The sequence below is a fragment of the Trachemys scripta genome, chromosome 21 (genome assembly GCF_013100865.1).
Source record: "Trachemys scripta elegans isolate TJP31775 chromosome 21, CAS_Tse_1.0, whole genome shotgun sequence".
Taxonomy (NCBI): Eukaryota; Metazoa; Chordata; order Testudines; family Emydidae; genus Trachemys; species Trachemys scripta.
Window position 1 is genome coordinate 12242246 of NC_048318.1, and position 25513 is coordinate 12267758.

The following is a 25513-nucleotide window of genomic DNA, read 5'->3' on the forward strand; positions in this document are numbered from 1 at the left end:
CACCACATGCCGATCAAATGCAGCCTAGAGAGTTGCTAGGGATCGCAAGCTGTGATTGTGGTGGAGGCAAAGACAGCCTCCCTCGGCTCCACCCTCCTAAGCGCCTGACTGGAGGGAGGGGGTCTCCGGAGTGAGCATCCCCATTGCTCTCAACTGTGGCAGGTAGCGAGAAGGTAGCTCATAGCAAGTGGAGAGGGGTTCTCTTTAGCAGGCAGGCCCCAAGTCATTTACAACGTCGTGGTTCAATGCCTTCTGCTCCACTGGTCTGAAGCAAGTGCAAGGAAATGGCTTTTGGGCAGGGAGTGAAAGGGAGGGTGGAGGGAGGTGTGGCAGATGGGGTCAGAAGGAGAGTTCCAGGTAGCAAGGAAGTGTCCAGGCAGACGTGGGAGACAGATACAAAGGAAGCCACCAGGTGAGCAGTGTGGGCTGAGTGAAGTGGTCTTAGTGGGGAAGTAAAGGAGACTAGCAAGAAGCTAAGTTATGGAGAACATGGAAAGGGAAATGAGGAGCCTGAGTCTGATAGGGGCTAGATGGCCTCCTCCTAGCATGGAGAAAGATGTGGTCTCCATGCCAACCCTTTGAAACCTATCAGCAGCCTTTGATACTGTTGACCTCAAGGATGCTTGACTTATCTGCCGTTCATGGCCCAGGTGCACAGAGCGATGACTTTTTAGTGATGCCATTCTACTTCCCAGAGGACGGTGTCCGGCAATTCAGTCTGCAGGGCTCCCTGAAGCAGGTCTCTCTCCTCCTGTCTCTCTTATGGGACACCAATGGCTGGGAGGCAGCAAGACAATCTGAGCCATGATGTCCCTTGCACCCATCATCAGATCCCCTACTGCCACATGGGGGAAAAGAGAAGTCACCCTCATGCCCCCCGGCAGCATTCAGTCCAGTGAAGGAGCATGTGGGTGGGGAAGGTCTGATGGAGTTATGGCGGCCCTATCATGCCTGTCACCGCGGCCGAGAAAAATAAACATGGATTCTTTCCCTCCTACCTTTTTAAGTGTGAAGTCTGTCGGCTTGAGGGAAAAGGCTGTGAAGCAAAGGCTGTTTTTTTCCTTCCCCATTCATCCATTTGAAATGTCAAGCAAATTGAGGCCAGCTCCAAAGGGCTAAGGAACCAGGCCTCTCGCAGCTCTGACTTGCATCATTTCAGGGATCTGAGCTCCTTGTTTTGTAAATAAATCGAGGGCAGTTGGAATAATATACCTGTCAAACAACAGTGAGCTTCCAATTTCCCTTGTCAGCATCAGCTCACATGCACAGCTTGCCTTCTGTGAGACGCTGCCGCAAGAAATCAATTCTTCAAACATGTGCCCAGGTACAAAAACACGCTCAGTAGATTTGGTGGGTTTTACCCATTGACCACAGATGCCGGTGGGACATCACCTTCTGTCTTTGCTTCGCATGTCATTTTCAGGCCAAGTCCTCCTGATCCAGCCGTCGTTTGCTTTCCAGGATTTATTAAAGGCGGCGCAAGGTAGTGTTTTTCTGGGTTCCCAACATGAGATGCAAGGGGTCTGCTTGGCAGAAATGCTGAGCATTCACAACGGCAACTGAGGCCAATGGGAGCTTCGCTGTGAATATACGAAGCGCTATCAAATGTGAAGTACTCTGGGAAAAAAAAAAAAACAACACAGGCCCACGCTACTCAATTTGGGTTCCCAAAACCACTTTACACTTTTGACAGTGTTGATCCTTCTGTGTCAGTTCCCCAGCTGTAAAAAGGGAAAGAGAGCAGCGCCTAACCTCCCAGAGGTGTTATAAAGATAAATCCTTCAATGGTTGTAAAGCACGATGGCCTAAGGTATTTAGGCACCTCACTCCCACTGAAATCAGGAGGCGTTAGCCATCTAAACATCTTTGAGGAGCTGGACCTAAGATACTATGAGCACCATAGAAAAGCCCAGGAGGAAATTAATTAATTCTGTATTTGGTGCCGGGCTTGGATGTTGTGCAGTAAATAATATATGGGGGGACACGCTCAATGATGAGGATAAAACAAATATTGACTAGCTATTCATTCAGTTACCAACACCCATCCGGTGCACTGAATGAGGAAGAAATTGTATGTGATCAGAATGACTATCAAAATGCACACACACAAGGGGGGAGTGAATTAAATTTGCACTGGCAACCTTAATCCTGGCATTTCCTAAGTGCTTGACTTTGTACCCTTAATATTCTTTAAATGTCATTTTTTGGATATAATGTTATATATAGCTTCCATTTCCATCTGTGGCTCTCCAATCACACTGCAAACCATCACGAATTATACCCTGCAGTGGCTCTGGGATGTACAGAAGTATTATTATGTCCCTTTTACAGATGGGGAAAGTGAGACATAGAAAAATGAAGTGGTTTCTCTTGGATGTCCATGATATAGCTGGGAAGAGAACACAAACCTTTTAATTCACAGTCGTTTAATTAGTGAGTTAGAGCAGTCTTAGTTGTACCAGCTGGGGAAGTGCCTCCATGATGTTAGCCACAAGACAAACTCCCCCCTCCCCTTCTATAAACCAGCCCATTGCACACCCACATGCAAAAAATTGTAAAAATTTTAAAATAATGACATAATAGCAGTCTAGTGTTTGACACTAATGCACCACAGTACAAAGGCGGAATAGCTGCTGCGTCCCAGGTTACTGAAAGATGCTATTTGATATGCAAAGGGCTTCAATCTGATTTCACATAAACTGATGGAAATCGATCAACTGAAATCAATGGCATAAAGCTACACAAAATCAGATGCTGAGGGCATGTCTACGCTGGGGGGGGAGGGATTAGAGTTAGGGTTAGCTATTTTAGAGCGAGCTAGCATGCTAAAAATAGAGAGAGGGGCTGCAGCGGAGCAAGCGGCAGAAGGGGCTAGCCCCCCCGAGTACGCACCCATCTGAGACACTAGGCACGTATTATCCTGTCCCTGGCACTGTGGCAGCTACGCTCTATTTTTAGCATGCTAGGCCAGTCAGAGCTAGCATGGGTATGTCTCCTCAAGCTGCAAATCAGCCCCCCAGCTCAACGTGTACAGAATGAGCAGCTTTAATGCATGCCACATTCCTGGTTATCTGCTCAACAGAGTTACATCAAGCAGGAATTCGGTCTGGTTCTGCCATTGTTTTACTGGGCCAGGCCCTCAGCTGGGTCAAGTCAGCATAGCTCCATTGAAGTCACGGTGGTTTACACTAGCCAAGGAACTGGACCACTGTGTGTCAACTTGGGCAAGTTGTTTTACTTGTATGCAACTCAATTTACCTTCTCTACAATTTGAGCTTATTGCCTTATCTACAGGGCATTATGAGTCTTAGCAAGCCATTTCTGAGTGCTTTTGAAACATCCTCACTGCTACACATCTTCAGCTGGGTTTAATCCCATGAACTTCAGCACCAAAGCACAGACAGCTACCAATTCGGCTAATGGAGTAACTCCATTAAATGTCAGCAGTAGTAGGCTGTTATCCTCTTTGTAGTTGAGCCAGTGGAATGGAATGTGAAGTGTGGTTTACAAACAAAACGTATCAAGACCCTGGCGTGAAAGCGGCTAGAGGCGCTCAAAGCATTACTGCAACGAGAATGGCATCCCAGACTGCTGTGTCTAATGAGAACATTTGCAGCCTGACCAAATGTTTCCGCTTTCTGTCAGGAAACAAAAATAAGTGCTGACAAATAAAAACACAAAGCAGGGAGGGCAACCGGCTCTTCAATATTTCTCTGAGCGTGGTGTTTGCTTTCTAATATTGACACACGCAAATCCCCGCTGTGCCCCGAGCTGGGAACGCATCCCAGAGTGTGTGGAATGAGCCAACACTTCCAAAGCCATCTATTTGCCTGTCACTGTTCCCTGGAAAGAATAAAACGCAGAAGCAGTTGGAAGGTGGTGGGCTCAATAGAATCTCCCTCCCTGGGCCGATTTGCATTGCGTCTTCTCCTCGGCCCACCTGGCTAATGGGCTAGTAATAAGCCCTGGATAGTCTTTCTGTTCCCTCCAGACTCTGTGGGCTCGATTCTGTCCTATATTTCAGAGCCTCTCGGGGACATAAGGGAGTCAGCCATGGCTCCCTGCATCTTTGATCTGCCCCGCGCTGGTCCCAACTTCAGCCACAGTGTGAGTGGGGGCAGTGCTGGTGCTGCTCTATTTTACACCAGCAGTGGGTGCTCCCTAAGTGACCGTACACCAGAGAATCAGAGAGCAGAGCTCTGCCCTGCCTCTGGCAGGCCTCCTCCCGCCTCCAACTAGCCACCCACGCTGCGGGGAGCAGGACCTCGCTCCTCTGCTTTATACCAACTGGGAGATTTCTCCACCGGCCAGTTAAGCCAGGATCTGACTCCTTGGCACCCAGCTGGTTCGTACATGAGACTCTGGACCTGTATCAGAAACCATTCAGCTCCCCTGGACTATCTGGTCCAGGAAACGGGTTCTCATGCCCTTTTGACCTGTGCTTTGCATGCTGACAACAGGCTGCATCACACAGCAGGGTGGCTAAGGTAGCCTCACATCATGTGGATATAACTCCCCACCTTGGGCACCGGTACATGATGTGCAATGTCAGTTATTCACAATGAGAGAGTTCCTCTCTCATCAAATCTCTTCTCAGGCTGGGTGGCAGGAGTTGGAACCACTGGCAAAGACCAGGAGGGCCAGGTGTGGCAAGGTGGGATGTGGAAGCAGAATGCCTGCATGTCTGGAGAGAGTAATTTTCTCGCCATCTCTAAGTGGAGCCGCTCTCCACAGGTTTGGAATTTTTTTTTCTGCCATACATGCAAGTGTGAGACTATATAGGCCTGAGAAAAAACCTGAATTAGTGTCTATTTATGGACTAATAATCAGATTCTCTTTGGTATCCCAGTGCTGTAACAGATTTTTGAAACAGTTTTGTTGTCCTGAGATGCCCTCTGGTTCCATTTCAGGATACAGAGAGCCCAGATCTTCTTTAACAAGCACCTGGTTGAACTCTCCCACCCAGGAGGGATTTTGCTAAAGGTCTGGCTCTTGAATGAGACCAGGGCTGGGTCACAAGCCAGCCTGGAGGAATAGAGTCCATGGGGTTTGGGTGGAAACCATGCAAAACCCACCCCACAGCTGTCGGCATTGCAGTAGTGTATAGAAAAATTATTGGATTTGTTAAGCTTGTAAAGTATTTGAAGATTTCATCTGGTGGACCTTTTTTCAAATCTCAACAAAAACAATGCCAAAACTTTAAAAAAATGGATGGATTTTTTCCCCATATTTTTGACCGGTTCTTCCTAGGATGCAAAATACTACATTATACTAATTATTATTGTTAATAATACCCCACATTCTATTTATCTATACCTCCAGGTTCTTACACAGGCCCATCACCATAGAATCTGAGCACCTCCCAAGAGCAGGACCTTGTCTACATGGGGAAATTGACCGCAATAGCTATAAACTATTCCAGAATAGTTCCCCAAATGGGTACCATTCTGGAATAAAAGTCTGGACTATTTAGTGCACTTGCAAAGTGGAGTAATCATTCTGGAATGAAATCATTTTTATTCCAGAAGAGAGTATCCTTATGAGGCGCTCTTCTGGAATAGTTAATTGCTATTCTGGTTAATTTCCCCATGTGTCTTCTGACTTTTAAAACAAACTTTGTATTTGTGGATAATCTAAGCACTATACTTCTGTAGAGACACTCTTTTCTGAACTGTGCATTATATAATTTTTTAACGTTAGCTTTAATACAATTTTTAAGCCCTAAGAATGACAATGATTTCTCTTCCTTTCCTTCAGAGAGGAAGCAGCTTTACGTGTCTGGGCAGGATACACAGGTGCCACACAGGTGCCACAGTTCCATTGCAGAAAGGTAAATATTTTTAAAACAATAAAACAGACCTATGAGACAACTAGTGTTTGCACATCAGTAAATATATAGCTACGGGCCAGTTCTGCTCCTTCTTACCCGGGTGTAAATCCAGATCGACCACTGATGCCAATGAAATTATTCCTGATTTACATTAATGTATCAAATGGCAGAATCTGTCCTTGAGCAATATATTTGCACACAGCTCAGAGTGGCGTCTGAACTGTGAACATGGCACCAGGGATAGCGGAGTCCAGAAGTGACTCTGAATGATTTTTATCGTGAGCTGCATGCATCTGGAATGTACTGATCTATCTTTGCAGCTCCGTAACCTATTTGCTCTGCTTATTTGCATACACAGATATACACTGAACTCGCCAAAAACTGCTCAAGCAGAGGCCGGAGAAAATTAAAAACTCGAGCAAAGGAGAGAGAGAGAAAATTGCAGCTATTCAGTGTTTCAAGCCCAATTGTAGCTGACACATCTCAAAGCAAAGCGGCTTGCAAACATCAAGTACAAGGGGGGGAAAGCGAAAACATGACAAGAGAGTCATGCTACTGTATGAGAAACAGATGCGTGAGTGGCTAATTTTTTTTTACACATTCCACTCAGCTAATATAGAATCCCATAGACGCAACAGCCAGGGAACACAGTGCTCAGATATTACCGTGATAGGGGAGTTATTTAAGTAGATTAGATAGATAATGTGTTTTAAGGGCCTGATCCAAAAACTTCCTTGAAATCTCTGGAAAGATTTCAGTGGCCTTTGGATCTGGCCCTGAGTGACAAGGGAGAATTAGCCACCCTAACACTGCTATTGCTTGCCTTAATGCACAGGGAGATATACTGACTAGACAGAATAAGCCGCCCCGCTCCTCACTGTTTCTGCTTCAGTTGAAAAGCATTTTGTGCTGGTTCCAATTTAAACAGGAGATACGTTTCATCTCAAAAGCTAGAGATGGAAAAGGCCAGTGAGATCAACTGGTCCATTGCCCTGCTAATGCAAGCAATAAGGGATGGGTGTCTACGTGGGTCGCGAGATTAAGAATGGGCTAAATGAGTCTCTCTCATCTCTAGGTCGTAAATTCTAATCTTCACTTTACGATGTTAACCGGAGACCTATTTGAAATGAGTTGGCTGATCCAGTCCTAGGGGATAAAAGTCCACATGTGGATTGGGATTGACTACGCCACCTGAGCAGCCGAAGCAGAAAGGGCAAGAACTGAATGAGCCATAAGGAATGAGCAATGCTCTCTAACCCTAAGGGTGGATGCTCCAAGCCAGGCTTGAGCACACGGTGGCAGGGAAGCTTGCCATGCGATATCCATTCTCCGGATACAGACAGCCATTCGGTGTCCAGCATTGCGGATGTGCTGCCACAGCCTCTGTTTTAAATAACTGTGGTGGCAAAATGCCATGAGAAATAATAAGACAGGAGCGAGTCCGTCTTTACCTTGGAGCTGTAAGAGTCCCATGAAACTGGAGTGTCACAGGTACGGGGAACGAGCTGGGAGCTTCCCCATGTTACAGGTGAGGAGGGGAAAGGAGGCAGGAATCTGGGACTTCCCGTGGAAGGAGCAGTCTGCTCTGGCATGGAAATGAAGATGGTATTCAAAGCCCTGCATGTTGCTGACATCTCTCCCCTGGAGATGAGTGAGGCTTGGAGCAGCACCATAAAGCTCTGCGACTTATTGAGATCTCTTGGGCCTGTAAGGCTGGGCTTTAAACCTGGCTTCTGGCGTGTCTTGCATTCCATCCAAACCTCCCCTGTAGGAAATGTGCAGCAGGGTGCAATCCTGCACAGGCCCTTGGGAGACAGGCTGGATGGTCCAGCTCTTACTTCTAGAATTCTGCAAAGCCAGGCCAAGCATAACCCACAAGCAGCATTCCTCATGGCATCCTGGCCTTCCCACTCACCCGTGGAACCCGGAGTGCAGAGGGCATCGCCGGCTTGGGGGATAATAATAAATGGTCTGAATGTTTCTGAATGCAGGAAAAGTTTCTCAGGGTTCAGGTGAGAGTTGGGTCTTACTAGCCCCAGACAGGTTCCCTTGCCCTTCCTGTGTCTCCCCGTTGGGGTGGAAGTTACAAAGCCCCTCTCAGCTGCTATTATTCCCTCTCCATCTGCAGACAAAGACAGAGAAGAGGAGCACAGCTCAGATATGCCTCAAAACCCGCTCAGCCCAGTGATTCCACTGGGCCTTTAGGCTACAAGTGTTCAGAAGGATTTTCTCAGCAAGAGCTCTCGCTTTGTGAGGAGAAGTGAGGAGTCAGCAGCTCTTTCGAGGCAGCATTTTCGCCCCGCTGAGCCCGCGAATGAGCCGCAGTTGGGACTCCGAATCTGTTCCTCACCTTCGTCCCCCATGAAAGGCGTGCTCTGAAGCCCCGGGAATGCTGCTGACTCAGAGGACGGAGCGCCAGGGAGTTAGAGCTGCAGAAATGTTATCTCCAAGAGAGATTAGCAGGCAGGGAAAGTGGGGAGCCAAAGCAGGGAAAAAGAACACCTGCTTTCTAGCAAGAGGCCTGCTCCTGAAGTCCTTGCATTCCCCTGAATGACAAGTTTATCATGCTGGGCCTGGAAAGGCGCTGGATAGTAGATATGGAGACTGTGTGTGCTGTCTCAGGGGAGGGACAAAGGAGTCTGTATGGGCCCGGCCTTTTGTCAGTCAATCTGACAACGCTGTTCTGCATTCCCCTCGCAGTCCCTCAGCACTGGCCTGCGCTGCCAGGCACACGGGGGTCTGTGCATTCGCCGCATTCAGCTGAGGCGTGTGGAGGTTGGGGGGAGGGAGGAGATAAAGAGATAGACCCACCATGGTGCAATCCTGTTGGTCGATCAAAAAAACAGGGCCCAAACCAGAACCTTTTCTCCACCCTCTTCCCCCTGCCCTGATCTTCAAGTTCAGTGGCACCAATGAAATGGAACCTGGATCACAAACACCACAGGGGTGTGTTTTGCAAGACCTCCTTGGCCTACGCTGTATGTGGGACAGACCCATTTTATCCAAGCCCTACCTCCAGATGTTGGAGACCCAGATAAATCAACTTGGTGCCGAACCACCTCAGGGTGTCAGCCCAAAACCCAGCCTTCCACCTCTAGTAAAGGAGGGCTCTTTCCTTCAGCAACTTTAGGGGCACCTTTGAAGTAAATGCAAGTTCTGCCAGTGACCTCGCTGAGGGTAAGACTGGCACTTTAAACTCCAGCAGTGAGAGAGGCTGGGGACACCAATGCTGCCCAATGTGACCCAGTTCTACTACTCACCTTGTCATGGTGCCCCGATCAGTCTTCCCCATGGGCACTTGGGGGTCCCTGCAGTGTCAGTGCTATTGCTAAGGGAGTCCGTCCTGTCCTTCCAGTCCCAGCTGTGTCAGGCAAGTGCTTAATGTGGGTTATGAACCGAGATACACCTAAGTGGCCAAATGTTGCCTCATGATTGGGATCCAGATCCCAAATCCCACTGATGTCTGGGGTCAGAGTCCTCGCATTGCCAGTCTCTAGTTCTGAGCAGACATGAGCCTGAGCTGAAACTCCAGATCCAAACAGCTCTGAACTGTGGGAACGTTTGGACCCAGCTGGGAGACATAATAGGGAGAATGATACTTAGTACTTACATTTACTTTACAGCCAGATCCCCAGCTAGTGGGAATCAACACCAGCTTCAACAGAGCCAGTCCTCAGCTGGGATCTGTCCCTATATTTTCAAAGCTCTAGGTTAACCCATGACTCTGCACCACTCCCGTGGAGATTGGCATTGTTCTTTCCATTTGGGGAAACTGAGGCATGGAAAAGTCAGCGGAGGGAAACTCAGCATGATTCAGTGGCAGAGATGGGAATAGAATTCAGGACTTAATGGCTTAATTTTGTTTGCCTTTGATCTGCTGAACACTCTGTTGTCACCCAAAGTACTTTCCTGGCACATTTTTGCTGGAAAGAGGACAGCTGTAGAAAGACCCCACTCCTCCTTCACCAGCAGGGTGTTCCTGGAGCCGGAGTGTGCAGGAGGCGCAATAGATATGCATGGAGGATTGTCAAACACAGAGATGAGCAGTAGAATGAGCAATCCGCTTTGTACTGGGCATGTAACATTACAGAACCTGTCAGCTCCCATTTCACTTGACGACTTAGGTAAATATCTCTGTTTCTTTGTATTTTTTTTCTATTTTTCTTTCTTCTGTTGTTTTTCCCAGAAATAGTTGACATGGAAAAATGAGAAACAAGAAGTAGGCATTGTGGTTTAGAGACACTTATGCAATTAGCTATACCAGGCTGGCAGTCTGTTACAGTCTATTCCTGTATATTGATTCTGCTTTTAAACAGAAGGGGAATATCTGGACTGGTTTGCAGGGTCTGATAAAGGGATAAAGAACCTTTGTATTAAAATTCCGGGGTGCTAGTTAAAGTTGTTACCATTGGAGCTGATTGGAACATTGCAACAAAGTTTTTCCACTGGGAAACAAATGGTCTTTGTTCTAAAACAATTTTGGGGGGTGGGGAGGGTAAGAGGGGGTAAGGAAGTTGGACTTTTTCCCAATTTCTCATTTAGCACTACATTTATGATCCAAAACAGGCCCAAAATAATTAGCAAGATTGTTAACAAACATTTTTTTCCATTTGCCAAAACCAGGATGTGTTGGCAAAGTATAACTTCTTGATTACTTGGGGCGGGGGGGGAGAGGAAGCCCATCATTTTCAGTTTAAAAAAAAATAATTTCTATAATCGTTTCAATGAAATTTTGATTAAAGATGTCATGAAAAATGTTTTAATACATGAAAAATGGGCCTGTTTGGAAGCCTGTGAAGTAGAAACAGCTTCCCAATTTTGAAAACGTTCATGGGTTTTTCCCCATTTTCAGTGGCTTGTGCATGAAGGCAAGTACAGATCCCCATGCACTTTGTCTGTTAGCAATACCCGATCATCCTGGCTCCATTCAAGTCAATTACAAAACTCCCATTGACTTCAATGGAGCCAGGATTTAATTCCTGGTGTTTCCTGTGCCAGGGTCTGATCCTTGGTGCCTTACGCAGGAGTACTGCCTAGGGAGTGTCGTGTAATGCTTGGGACATGGGACTGCAAACCAGGAAGGCAGGGGTCTAGGCCCCTCTAGGTCACTGACCTGCAATACGATTTGAATCAAGCCAGCTCCCCTCTCTGGGGCTAAATTTCCCCCTTTGTAAAATGGGGATAATAAATGCTACAGACAGCTGGAATTTTTTCAGTGAACCTGCCTTTCAATCAAAATGAAACATTTTCATTTCCGTTAAAATTTTCCATTCTTTTTCAAAAACAAAAAACTCAACCCCCAAACCAAAAACTCTTTTGAGTCAAAGTGTCAGTCAAACTGAAAACCAAATTTTTAAATAGGAAACCAAAAATGTTTGATTTTGATGCAATTTTTTCATCAAAAACAAAAGTTGCATGGAAAAATTTCAACCCTTCCCTCCCCCCATTTTGTATGAAAAAAGTTCCCACGATAAAAATAATCCCCATTTTTCAAACAGCTGCATTAAGTCTCTGTCTTGTAACAGGGCTCAGGGTGGATAGTGAGGTTGTAAGCAGCATTTTACAGCCAGATTCTCAGCTGGTATCAACCAGCATAGCTCCACTGAAACCAAGGAGTGTGCTTAACAGGACTGCAAAGGAATGGCATTGCTTTACACCAGTGGAGGAGCTGGCCTTTAACCTGTCACCATTCAGAGACACTAAAAGCAATTAAAAATGACATGCTCCCAACTAAATAATAATTGCAAAGTCCTATCTGGCTAAACCTGTCCTGCTCACCCCCTTAAGTGGATTCATTACCATCACTGCTATTATTGTGCATTGCAAATGATTCGGAACAGGTAACAAAGCGTTCTTGTAACTTCCTCTGTCATATGATGTATGTTGTTTGCACCGCGGGGAGAGGCGGCAGGGTGATTGACGGTATACAGTAGCACAAACTAAAGGACAGGTGCTGAAAGAAAAGACTTTTAAATGAAAAAAACAGCACCAAGTGAATTTCCACTGCACAGATGCAGCTGGCAGACTTTTTTCAACCCTCTTTACCTCCCCCCCTCCTCCCCCCGGTATCAGTGCCAGTAAAAAGAACACTTGAAAGCTTCTTTAGCAAAGATTGGGAACAATGAACCTTGAATCCTGGCAACAAGCAATGGTGGGGAAGGAGAGGTAACTCAGAAAAAGCACACTGTGTCAAAATATGCGTTCAGCCTGCCACTTTTCATCATTGCTGCCTGCATAAAAGTGATGTGCACTGAAGCTGTTTTTTTTTTTAAAAAAAGCCTGCTTGTAAATATCTTTTTAACAGTCTCGCTTCAGTCAACAAAATCCTGACTCGTTCAGGGAGGTTTGAGCAATGAAGCACCACTGATTTTTTTTTTTCTCCATAGTGGTTGCTTCACCTAGCACTGAAGTGCAGCCACCTCTGAGGAGAACATGGAAGCTGCAGAACAGCACATGGAAACATTACACAACAGTTTAGGATGAGGCGTGAAGAATTCAGTACCCACTAGGAAGGGCAGAGATTTTCAGGTAGACAAAAGGCAATTAACCAGCCTAGCATTTGGCAAGGAAAACAGGGTTGTTGTGCCTAGTCCTACAAAAAGCAGAGTGGGATCTTTAATGAGTGCAAATGGTTCCATGTGGGAAATGCAGAGCACCCCATAACATCTGGCTGGGAGGTTTGCTCAGCAATGACTCCAAGTGAACAGTGCCACCTACTGAATAACCAACACCACTGGCACCAGGCTGCTGCTGCTGCAGGCTGGTGCCAAAGAGAGAGAGCCCAGAGGTACCCAGGGGTGGGAAGCCAGGGAGGAGGAGGAGGTGCTGAGAGGGAGCTCAGGTACTGACAAAGCCCACAGAACAGCGGGAGCAGGGAGAGTGGGCATGATTGTAAGTGGATTGGGGAAGCTGGGAGTGCCATTGTGATTGGCAGGGTCATTCTTAAATGCATTGGGTGCCCTAAATTGCTGGATTTGAAACCTGATCCTTTTTGTCCCATGAAACACACTCATTAATAGAGCGGGAAACAGATTTCCCATCTGGGGGAAAATGTTGCAATTTTGAAAAAATTCCCCATCCCCAATCTGGATGAAAAGTCAAAGTCTTGAGAAAAGAAATGGGTTCCGTTCAATCAAAATGTTTTGTTTCAACATTTTCTTCACACTGTTTTGATTTTGACTTTTGCTATAATTAGCTTACATTTCAGTTCACTTTGAACTGAAAAAACAAACAGACCAGAATTTATCTTTTAGACAATGTTGATACATCCTGTTTTGACAATTTTGAAATGAGAAATTCACTGAAACCCACTCTTTCCTGCAAACAGTTGCAGTTTCAACAAATCAGCATTTTTTCCTCCCTCCCCCCCCCTCAAAAAAAGTTTTGTCAAAAAATTCCTGACCAGCTCTATCTGTTAACCCCCATGACCCATCTTCTGAGACATTCCTTCCCCTAGAGCATGCTGGTAGTTTCTACTCAGTCATTTGCAGGGGAATCCTTAGCATCCAAAATCGGCTCCTGCAAAGGATTCTGGGACACATCGAATTTTCACAGGGTCCCACTGCACTTGATTGAGCAAAACACAAGTTAGACAAGCTTGGTATCTTAACATCAGTAAGGTCTGACGAAATACATCCTAATATACTTAAGGAACTGGCTGAAGAGATCTCTGAGGGTACATCTACATTACAGGGGGGAGTCAATTTAAGATACGCAAATTCAGCTACGTGAATAGCGTAGCTGAATTCGACGTATCGCAGCCGACTTACCCCGTTGTGAGGACGGCGGCAAAATCGACTTCTGCGGCTTTCTGTCGGCGGCGCTTACTACCACCTCCGCTGGTGGAGTAAGAGCGCCGATTTGGGGATCGATTGTCGCGTCCCGACGGGATGCGATAGATCGATCCCCGAGAGGTCGATTTCTACCTGCCGATTCAGGCGGGTAGTATAGACCTAGCCTGAGCCATTCATGATTATCTCTGAGAACTCACGGAGGAAGGGAGAGATCCCAGAGGACTGGACAAGGGCAAATATAGTATCTATCTGTAAAAAGGGGAATAAGGACAGACCAGGGAATTATAGACTAGTCAGTTTAACTTCAGTACCATAAAGATAATGGAGCAAATAATCAAACAATCAATTTGTAAACACTTAGAAGATAATAAGGTCAAAAGTAACAATCAACATGAATTTGTCAAGAACAAAGCATGTCAAACCAACCTAATATCCTTCTTTGTCAGGGTAACAAGCTTGTGGATAGAGGGGAAACAGTAGATGTGACATACCTCATACATAGTAAGGCTTTTGATATTGTCTCACATGACCTTCTCATAAACAAACTAGGAAAATATAGCCTAGATGAACCTGCTATATGGTGGTGCACACTGGAAAACTGTATTCAGAGAGTAGTTATCAATGGTTCACAGTCAAGCTGGAAAGGCATATGAAGTGGTGTCCTGCAGGAATCTGCCCTGCATGTGGTTCTATTCAATATCTTCATAATGATTTGGCTAATGGCATATAGAATATACTTACAAGTTTGTGGATGATTCCAAGGTAGGAGGGATAGCAGTGCTTTTAAGGACAGGATCAGAATTCAAAATGATCTTGACAAACTGGAGAAATGGTCTGAAATAAATAGGACAAAATTCAATAAGGACAAATGCAAACTACCACACTTAGGAAGGAATAATCAGTTACACAAATAAAAAATGGGAAATGACTACCTAGGAAGAAGAACTACAAAAAAAGATCTGGGGGTTATAGTGGACCACAAACTATATATGAGCCAACAATGTAATCCTGTTTTAATAAAAGAAACATCATTCTGGGATGTATTAGCAGGAGTGTTGTAAGAAGATATGAGAAGTAATTTTTCTACTCTACTCTGCACTGATGAGGCCTCAACTAGAATATTGTGTCCAGTTGTGGGCGCCACATTTCAGGAAAGATGTGGACAAATTGGAGAAAGTCCAGAAGAGAGCAACAAAAAGGATTAAAGTTCTAGAAAAGATTGCCTCTGAGGAAAGATTGAAAAAAAAATGGAGAAAACTGAGGGGGGAAGTGAAAACAGTATTCAAATACGTAAAAGGTTGTCATAAAGAGGAGGATTATAAATTGTTCTCCTTATCCACTGAGGACAGGACAAGTAATGGGCTTAAATTGCAGCAAGGGAGATTTAGGTTAGATATTAGGAAGAACTTCCTAACTGTCAGGGTAATTAAGCACTGGAACAAATTACCCAAGGAAGTTGTGGAATTTCCCTCACTGATGGTTTTTAAGAACAGGTTAAACAGACACCGGTCAGGGTTGGTCTAGAGATAATACTTACTCCTGCCTCAGCGCAGGGGCCTGAACTAGATGATCTATCGAGGTCCCTTCTAGCCCTACATTTCTATGATTCTGTGAAAAACGTCAGGGCCCTTTAGAAGGTGAGCAGTAACTGCACAACCAGAAATGGGCCCTTTGGGACTAGTCTACTGGTGACCCACAGTGGTCTCCATGGCACTCCAGCTAGCACCTCCTCAGATGCGGCCTTCAGGGAGTCTCCTACTTCACCATCCCTTGGCCACTGAATACCAATGCCCGAGACAGGTGAGGAGAGATGTGCCGCTGGAAATAGACCACATGATGGCTATGGCATGCTTCCTATGGCTGTATGACCTGGAGGTTGACTATTTCTTTGATTTCCCACCTAAACTCTTTCCTCCTACCAATCCACCCACTAACTTCAACATCCACTACCTCGTTCTGCTCCCACATCTGCCTACTGCAGGGTTCTTTCCTAGGAAGCATCTGGTGTTGGCCACTCTCAAAGACAGGACACTGGACGAGATGGACATGGGGTCTGATCCAGTCTGGCAATGTCTAGGGGTCTAAGTTCCCTCTAAGCTGCATGGCCACGCTGCAGCCTATTAAGCACCGCGCAGGTGCTCCGGGCGAGGAGAGGTGCCTCTCCCCACCAGCGCCAGCCCCTACCCCAGAGTCCTGAACCTGCCGCGGCCGGGAGAGAGGCGGCCCTACCCCGGCCCCACCCCAGCTCTGGCCTGGCCCTGCATGGCCAGGGGAGAGAGTGGCGCCTATCCCATGGCCTCAGCCCCGGAACTGCCACAGCGACTCTCCCCCCAGCTCAGGTGCTGCTGTAGGGAGAGAGAGTTGGGAGGAGTCCTCTCTCCCCACTGTAGCCCTAGGGCAGCCTGCACTCCAAACCCCTCATCCCTGGCCCCATCCCAGAACCTGCACCCCCAGCTAGAGCCCTCACCCCCCCTCCCTACACCCCAACCCTCTGCCCCCACCTGGCCCCTGAGCCCCTCATCCTCGGCCCCACCCCAGAGCCCGCACCCCCAGCTGGAGTTCTCACACACACACACATCCCACATTCCAACCCTCTGCCCCAGTCTTGAGCCCCTCCCACACTCTGAACCCCTTGGCCCCACCCCCGCCACATTAATTTTGGTATGTGCACCAATATGGAGGTGATGTGTGACACATCACCTCCATATTGGTTCACATAACAAAGTTAATTCTGCACATGGGTGGGGAAAATGAGAGGGAACCCTGCTAGGGGTATGTCTACACTACAATCAGACACCCGTGCCAGGCCCGTGCCAGCTGACTCGGGCTCGCGGAGCTCGGACTGCGGGGCTGTTTCATTGTGGTGTAGATGTTTCCAGCCCTCTAACACACGTAGCACGGTCGTCCATTTAACCCTATCTCAGAGTAGCTCACAGACACATCAGGAACGGTGAGAGATCTGCAGGAAACAAGGGCACAGAGGGAAAATGCTGTCTCAGCTTCTTCGGGATAGAGCAGGAGACAGGATGGAAATGAATTACTGTGCAGCTGCCATTGCCTTGACTGATTTCACCGCTCTTTAGAGCTCACTTATCTTGCTGACAGATCTGCAGCACTTTTTCCTGAGCTTTCCATGGAAAGGCTGGCTGGGGGCGTGTGGGGGTGCAGAGAAAACTGGTCTGGAGTGCCATGAAGATGGAGTGGGCTTAACATGAATAGCCCAGGTCCTAGGCTAAGGCAGGCATGTGTGTACAGGGGGTGAAATTCACCCATGCACAAAGGGCCAGCACACGGCCACTGGAGTGCCACAAACTAGCTCTCACAGGGGATCTCAGTGGGGCATGGACCTGGTGTAGGAACTCTGCACTGGAGTAGGTGTGCGCATGATGCGGGGTGATAAGGGAGAAGCAGGTTCCTTGGGAACAACCAAGTAGTTTCTGTGGCTGCAAAATTCTTCTGTTGAAGACAAAGGCATTATCTAGTTGGAAACTGACAGGGATACCAAGCCATTGGTGTAGCAGCTGAGTGAATAATTCCTTTATGGACTATATTATTAATAATAGGATGGTTAGCTCTTAGATAGCACCTATCATTGGGAGATCTCAGAGGTAGGTCAGTATCATTAGCCACATGTTTACGGATTATGGAAATTGAGGCACATGCAGGGGAAAGTTATTTGCCCAAAGACAAGATTGATGACAAAAGCAGATCACCCTCATTCACAGAGTCAGCTACAAGGTACATTTCAAATACATTCAGATTTTCACAGGGCATCTCTAGGAGAGCTGGGATTGAGCCTCGGTCTCCTGACTGCCTGTTCAGTGCCCTGACCACTAGACTAGACCACACTACAGTCCATATTCAATGATTCTCTTCTGTTTTATTCCTAATTCATTATTATTATTTATATTCCAGTAGCACCCAGAGAAACTCCATTCCAAGATGGTGGCCCCATTGTACAACCCTCACTCCACAAGATGAGAGCGATTAGACATATAGGTCCCATGGCAGGCTTGTGTTTCCCAACTGAATGAATGTGAATCATAGGGCTCATCGATGCATCTGAGGTAAGAAAGATAAAGGTGACTCTAAGCCAGCTTTCTACCTCTCTGAATCCTGGGGCTGGCCAGGGGCCACACCAGTCTGGGGTGTAATACAGAGCAACCTCAGGGCTGCTTTAACTTATACCACCTGCAACATTCTACTATGGACCATACCACTAGCTGAAAACAAGTATGCTCTGGCCCCTCCCCTATTCTGCCCCATCATACTCCCCCCTGCCTTGGAATGCCCCTTATGTGGGGAGGGGGCCGGTGCATAGCTTGGAGATTCCCTTGTGTCAGGGGACTCCCCAGCTGCCCCTTTCAGGTAGCTGTAAGTCTTATCCTGTGCTAAGAATTTGCCCTTTAGAATCAGGTTTCTGGTTCAGACAACAGCAATCGTAACTTGGCTGCCCATGGATTTGCCACAACACCGGATTAGAACTCACTGTTTCCAAGAATATTCCTCAAGTGTTTAAGGAAAAATGTTAACTCGAGTGCATGTGTCCCATTATGGTACTGGACTGCTGCACACCACAAGGAGCTTGAATTGGAATAGAGCGGACAAATTTAGATCCAGACCTGAGTCCCAAAGACCCTGGAGTTTAGGGCTGTTCTTCAGATCTGAGGTTTTGTTTCATGCCCATCTCTTGAATAAGCCAATCAACGGGATGAAAAGAGGAGCAGCAAGTACTGGCCAAGAATGATACTGGCAGTGAACGTGGCAAGAGAGGAGGCTTCGGGTCGATCAGAAGGGGAAAAAAACAGAAGGATGAACCATACAGTTAATTTATTAAATTGGCCTAAAATGTTTATTTTAAATCAATTTATATTGAATGTCCATAACTAAGAAATCATAAACTCTTCTTAGTGTAATGAACTCACATGGACCTCACTCCTCTGAATAAATGGGAAAGAAAACTACTCGACTACACAAAAAAGAACCTGCTAACCTGATTAATCCAGACCCTATCCATACACAAAAATACTCTCTCTGATCTAGAACCCCCTCACTATCCAATCTAGAAATAAACTAGCCTCTAAGAAATGTAATTTATGATCTACTAAAACAACCCACTCTCTTGACTGTCTTATCTATAAACCACTAAGTCACATAAGTCTAGCACCTAAAGAATTACTTAGTGCAAAATATACTTTTTCAGACAGAGCATGAGGAGCATGTGCCTAGGATTCAAGAGATCAGGGTTTGAGTCCCAGCTCTGCCCTTAGCCTGTTGGATTACTTGCCAATCATATCACCTCTCTGCACCTCAGTTTCCAATCTATAAAATAGGCATAATGATACTGACCTTCTTGGTGACATACTTTAAGATGTACTGATGAAAAGCACTTTATAAAAGCTAGGTATTATTAATTATAGACTCTACCAACTATAATCTAAAAGATAACTGCCCAACCTAGAACCAATTATACAGACCAGAAACCACTACGCTGCAGAATCTAGAATCAGTGAACAACCAGATCTAATGCACACAGTACCCATTCTAAAACCAATCATCTGATCTAGAAAGCTGAAGGCTAATCAAGAGTGTGCTTTGCTACCCATTACAGAATGTACTACTCTATTGATCTAGAATACAAAGAACCAGATCTAACACACATTCAAAGAACAGGTAGGATCTGTTTAGATTATATTATCAAAAATTCCAAATCGGTGTGAATTACCAAGGTGCCTAAGTCCCATTTTCAAATGTGATTTAGCAGCCTAAGTCATTTAGGAACTATTGGAAATTTGACCACAGCTCTAGAATTCTGTACGCAGTATAAAACACGCCAGGCCCCTACGCGTTGACAGTACTAAACCACAAGCAAAACTGAGACAGCCAAAAAGTTATGGGTCCCCCACCATCTTTCCATGAAACTGCTTAATGTGCAGATCCTCTACCTACTGCAAGTGGATCCCTGCAATGCAGTCTCATTTGACTTAAGCCCCAGCTTCTCCTTACACTTAGATAATGGCTTAGGAAAAACATGAGAGAGACATTGATGGGAGCAGCACAGGTTCTACTGAAGGCAAGAGCAGTCAATATAAATTGCCTCTAGGCAGCCGACAGAATGGGCCAGAATTGAAACCACGTAACCTAGGTTTGGATGCTGCAGAGTGCTGACTCAATTCCAATTACAAGTGAAGGGACAGAGGTTCACTCTGTCAGCACTTTTACAGGTGCAATTAGTTTCCCTAACCATCTCACAGATGGTTGAGCCAGCCTGCTGCTCTCACTGATAGAAAAGGAGTGCCCTGTGCATAAGTAAAAGACCAGGCATCATGCCGTGCCACTGCCATTGTCCCATCCAGGGGATTTGAGCTGACATCCCGCTAGCTCCTTGGAAAAGCACAATGGTGAGTGAAATTCAGAGAGAGGATCTTTGCCTTGTTCTTTTGCCTAGCGTCTGGGTTCCTGCAGCAGACTCCTACCACAAAGGCTTATTGCAGGCGTTTCTGCACAAATGGGAATAGGAGCTTCTGAAAGGGGATTGCACAGAGGGATTGACTGCATGCCATTGGCAAGGAAAGCACCGAGAGAAAGGGTCTGCGGGCGGGCATGCTTGTGCACATGCCTGTGGGGGGCAAGAGGGATGTTTTTATAGGTGTGCATGTGTGTGTTGGATACGGGTGCACATTCAGTGTGTGTTTGAATGGGTGAAGATGGCCGGGGACCTAGCTCTGTGTGTGTGTGTGTGTGTGAGCGCGCGCGTTTGGCATGCGTGTCTGTGGAGGGAGCGTAAGGTTGTGAACATACACAAGTGTGTGTGCGTGCTGTTGCTGATGTGTGCATGCATTCTGTGGCCCCCTGGAGTCGTTCTTCCTAGCTACACACGGCATCTTCCATTTCATTCAGCAACCAGGGAAACTCCCTCACCTGAAGGCTCCACGGGAACCCTCAGAACCACGCTTGTGCCTCCCATGCTACTCTCCTCACTCAGCAAAGAGGTATGCGTAGGAGCAGATGGGTCGTCTCTGAACGGAGAGCCCAGGAGCCATGCTGCCAGGCCAGGCCAGCCTGGCTCAGGAGGCTGGAAGCAATTCGGTCTGCAGTGCTCATGGGAAATGTGTTGTGTTCCACCCCTGGCATCTGCCTCTGACTGCTGCATATGGGGCTGTGGGCCTGCCCATGCCCCTTTGCCAGCTGAGCACAGAGCACACCCCTGGGGCAATGGAGCCACAGAGCACGTTAACTCGGCCCTCAGCCTAGTGCGCAATCTATCCCATCCAGCGGCTGCACTGGGGGGAAAAGAGACTCCCTCCTGCATCTTTCCCGCCCTATGTCAGGAGAGGATGTCACTCTCTACGGGCCTGAGCAGAAGCCCGCTGAAGTCAATGGGAGACTTTGGATCAGGCTCCAGATTCAGTGCTGCGTCCCATCCCAGTGGCTGCTGTCACGCCACGGGTTTCCCTCCTGTGAGCCGGTAGAGCCCCTTTGTGCCTCACAGCATAGTGCTGAGGTGGCTTGCAGCACACTGGTGCCCTTGGCAAGCAGGCTGTGGAAGTGACTCAGATGCAGGAGCTCTGACACTGAAGCATTTTAGTGAATCATCAGCAAAACACCACATGCAAATAAAAAAAAAATACAGACAGCATTTAGGGACTAATAAAGCTGTCAGCTTCCCTGAGATGTCTGTTGGATTTGGCTGCTTTTGCTTCCCAGGAAGTTACTAAGAGGAGTGTTTAAAGCAGAGGTGGGTGCACCAGATTGAAATTAAATGACAACCCTTTCTTCTCCTCCCGCACTGCCCATCCCAACCACTGCTGCTCCTCAGTCTTCACTCCTTTCTACAGATGAATCCTTGTGAAGTTCTGAAATGGGTGTTGCTTCCACCCCCCTGGCCAGATGCACCATGGCTTTGCGCTGCTGGTGGTGGCTGTGGTGATTTCAGTTGTTTGCAACTGGGAGATGCTGAAATAACATGGGAGCATTTGCTCTACGGAGATTTCCTGGCCAGTCTGGCAGACGGAGAAGTCCCAGTAATTCCCCCAGGCTTTCATCATGATTATTGAGCTCTGTGCTGTACAAATGCCTAGCGCTCAATCCTGTTTTCCCGGCACACCCAGAACTCCACTGGTGCCCACGAGTGGACAAAGGAATGCAGGATCAAGCGCACAAAGAGTAGAGATGCTCCCAAACCAAATCCTTGCCTCCAAATATCCCCACAAAGTGTAGGACGGTTGGGATCTGCATTCAACCTTCTGAGCCGACTCCAGCTCTAAGATTAAACCAAACGTGCCTCTTCCCATTGAAGTTTGGACAAGTTCTGATCAGGTCTGAAGTTTGGAGGAGCCAGGATACTGGGAGAAAGAGGACATTATGGATGAGCATCTAGACCTTTGGAGGTTCATGGAATAGGACCCCAAAACGATAACTGATGCAGGATCCCCCCTCCCCCCATCTGTAGTTAGAAATGAAATTAGACACAGTTGTAAAAGAGACCCTGAGAGTCAGACAAATAACCAGATGGTTGTTACTTGTGGGAGCAGCTCAGATACTATGTGGGCCCCAGCACTGTAAGAACCTAAATAGATAGAGGGGATGGCAGAGCACCGCCAGGATTCAGAACAGTTCCATACAGACCCACACAGACTCCTCCTGCAGGGCCCAAAGGAATAGGAACTAACAAACTGCATCAGCTCCCAGGGAGACATGGGGTGGGTATTGGGGCTGATTTACTGGACGTGATCTTCAGAGAGCCAGGCCACTGCTCTAATGCAGGGCAGAACAGTATCATATGCCAACACCAATAAGAATGCAGAGAGAAATTCTCCATTCTGCATGACTTTACTGGGCAGAGAGAGACATTAACACGGCCAACTGTCACCATATGATTCAGCCTCCCCAGCCTAAAGATGAGGTGTGGGAGAAGCAGGACTTGGAGCATTTAACAGCAGGGAATCTTTTAGTTCCATTCAGCTCCTATAAGTTAATAGCCAACAGTGTGTGTACATATCACTTAGGGCTACTGGGCACATATTTCAGGCAAGGAAAGGATGTCCTCCTCTGAAGCTTTTTCCATTGGCTCCTGGAGGAAGCAAGACCTAGACCTAGACAGGCAGTTGCAGCAGGCTGGTATGAATGACATCATAAAGGATCCAAGTTAACAGGCACTTAGACACCCCTATCTCCTTGAATGTTAGCGGGAGTTATGTGCCTACCTCCCTTATCTGGAAAATCCCAGCTTCAGTTTGTTCCAATGGGTCTCTTTCTATGTTCTCGCACCCTCTTTGTCTGCCCCTACTTGGAGTAGACTGGAGCAAGCCACTGCCGCTGTGCCATGCCTGGGAAAGGAGATTTAGAATACACTCTTCAGGGGAACTTAGTTGCTGCTTCACCCATGGATGCATTGATTGATTTATTAATGGCCATAAAACTTGTTGAGGCTGAGCTTGCTTAGTTCCTCTTCCCCAGCCTGGCACGTGGCTGTTTCTGGTGTCGCTGTCCCTGTCTCCCTCCCCACACAAACACACATACACACACACACACCCCACTCCTCAGTTCTGAAGCCAGTAAGGGTATAGCTACACTGCATTGTAAACCTGCGTCTGGGGCAGGGCCGGTGCAAGGAAGTTTCGCGCCCTAGGCGAAACTTCCACCTTGCGCCCCCCCACCCAGCCCTGCGGCAGCACCCCGCCCCCCATCCCGCCCTGAGGTGCCTCCTCCCGCGGCAGCTCCCCAGCTCACCTCTGCTCCACCTCCTCCCAGAGCACGCCACCCCCCCTCTAATTCTCCTCCAGGCTTGCGGTGCCAAATAGCTGATTGGCACCGCAAGGCCGGGAGACGGGAGAAGTGGAGCGGTGCCTGCGCGCTCGGGGAGGGGGCGTAGGAACACTGTAAAAAAAAATTGGGGGCACCGCTTTTTGGCACCCCCAAATCTTGGCACCCTAGGCAACCGCCTAGTTTGCCTTAATGGTAGCACCGGCCCTGGTCTGGGGACTCAAGTGTTTCCAAAATCCAAGCCCACACTTGAGCACCCACACTACATTGGAAACCAGGCTTTACACTTGCTGGACCCAGGTCTCACAGCCATGCTGATGCATCCACATTGAACTAAACTGACCATCTGACGGGTCTACAGCTTGAGCTGTGTCCACACTACAAATGGCAGGGCTTGGAACTGAGTCATATCAGGAGTCGGGCTCTGACCCATCGTAGGAACTGGGTCCTGAGTGCTTGCTGACTGGTTTGTGTGTGGATGTAAAGGGTGGGGTTGGGCTGGGAACATATTCTAAGAATTAACCTGTGAAAGGGGAAAAAAGGAGAAAGAGAGAGAGGCAACGCACAGGAGAACAAGGTTTTCACCATGAGTCCCATCTTTATTTTTAGAGCCGTAATCAAGAGAACATTCCATCTGCCGATCAGATCAGACTATCTGGGAATGTACTAGGGGGAGCGCTGCTTTAAAAAAAAAAAAAAAAAGCAGAAGACCAGAAACAGCGATCAGATTGGGGTGGGGGGAAAAGGCAAACGTGGCTCGTTCACAAAACAGCTCAGAATCTGGATTGCACTGAGCGTTATCAACCACCGTTGTGCTTTTTGTGTGCATGCGCAGAGAAATGGAGGGAGTTAGTGGGGGAAGAAAGGATTCATTTAGAAATATATTTCATTTACATTTTTATATCAAAACTTCAAAGTTCTGATTGATCGTAAGGCCCTGCTTAGTACAAAGAGCAGAATGATTAAAGCTCACATAAGCAATGATTGGGAGCCAGAAGAAGGGAATTAATTCTCCACATGTGGGTGGAAGTCCATTATCCCTCTTCTCCTCAAATAAATAAAGCTAACTTCTCTGCAGCCTGTATTTACAGTGGAGTCCTTGCATGCCGGTACCGAGGGCATCTCCAGGAGCATAGCCAAGGTATGAGAATGTGTTTCCAGCAAGGAGCTTAACCAACATCTCTGCAAGCACAAGTGTGGGCGAACCTGTCTAGAAAGACTGCCATCCGGTACCTACTTGCTGATAGTACAAAGACATAGACACCTGTACAGAGCCAGATCTTCAGCTTGTGTGAGTCGACATTGTGCCATTGAAGCTACACAGATTTACACTAGCAGAGGATCTGACTCATAATCATCAATGTACTAGGCGAGCTTCTCAGCCCTGATAAGAGTATTTGTAAAGCCAGCCTAGAGAGGAAGTAAGCCACTGGCTTTTGGTCAGTTCCCAGCTCTATTGCAGACCTGCTGCATGAGCTTGGTCACACCTCTGTACCTTAGCGGCCCATCTGTCCAATGGGGGAATAATAGTTCCTTTCTTTCCTCTTTTCCCTGTCTTGGCTGCTTAGGCTACGTCCTCACTATGGGGGGGGAGGTTGATTTAAGATACGCAAATTCAGCTACGCAAATAGCGTAGCTGAATTCAACGTATCAGAGCTGACTTACCCCGCTGTGAGGACGGCGGCAAATCGACCTCCGCGGCTCCCCCGTCGACGGCGCTTACTCCTACTTCCGCTGGTGGAGTAGAAGCGTCGATTCGGGGCTCGATTGTCGCATCCCGACGAGACGCGATAATTCGATCCCCGAGAGATCGATTTCTACCCGCCGATTCAGGCGGGTAGTGTAGAACTGCCCTTAGACTGTATGTTCCTTGATTCAGGGACTGTCTCTTACAATGTGTTGGTACAGCACCTCAGCTCAACGGGGGTCTGGGGACTACTCTAATGCAATTAATAACAGCATCATACCGGACCAGAGCCTCAGCCCTGTTATGTGCAATCACATTGCCAGCATACACATAACCCCAACACAACATGCAGGCATATACATGACATTATACACATGTGTAATCTGAGGTAATAATCACACACACACATAGAGTGTTCTCTTGTCAGGAAATTTGGCT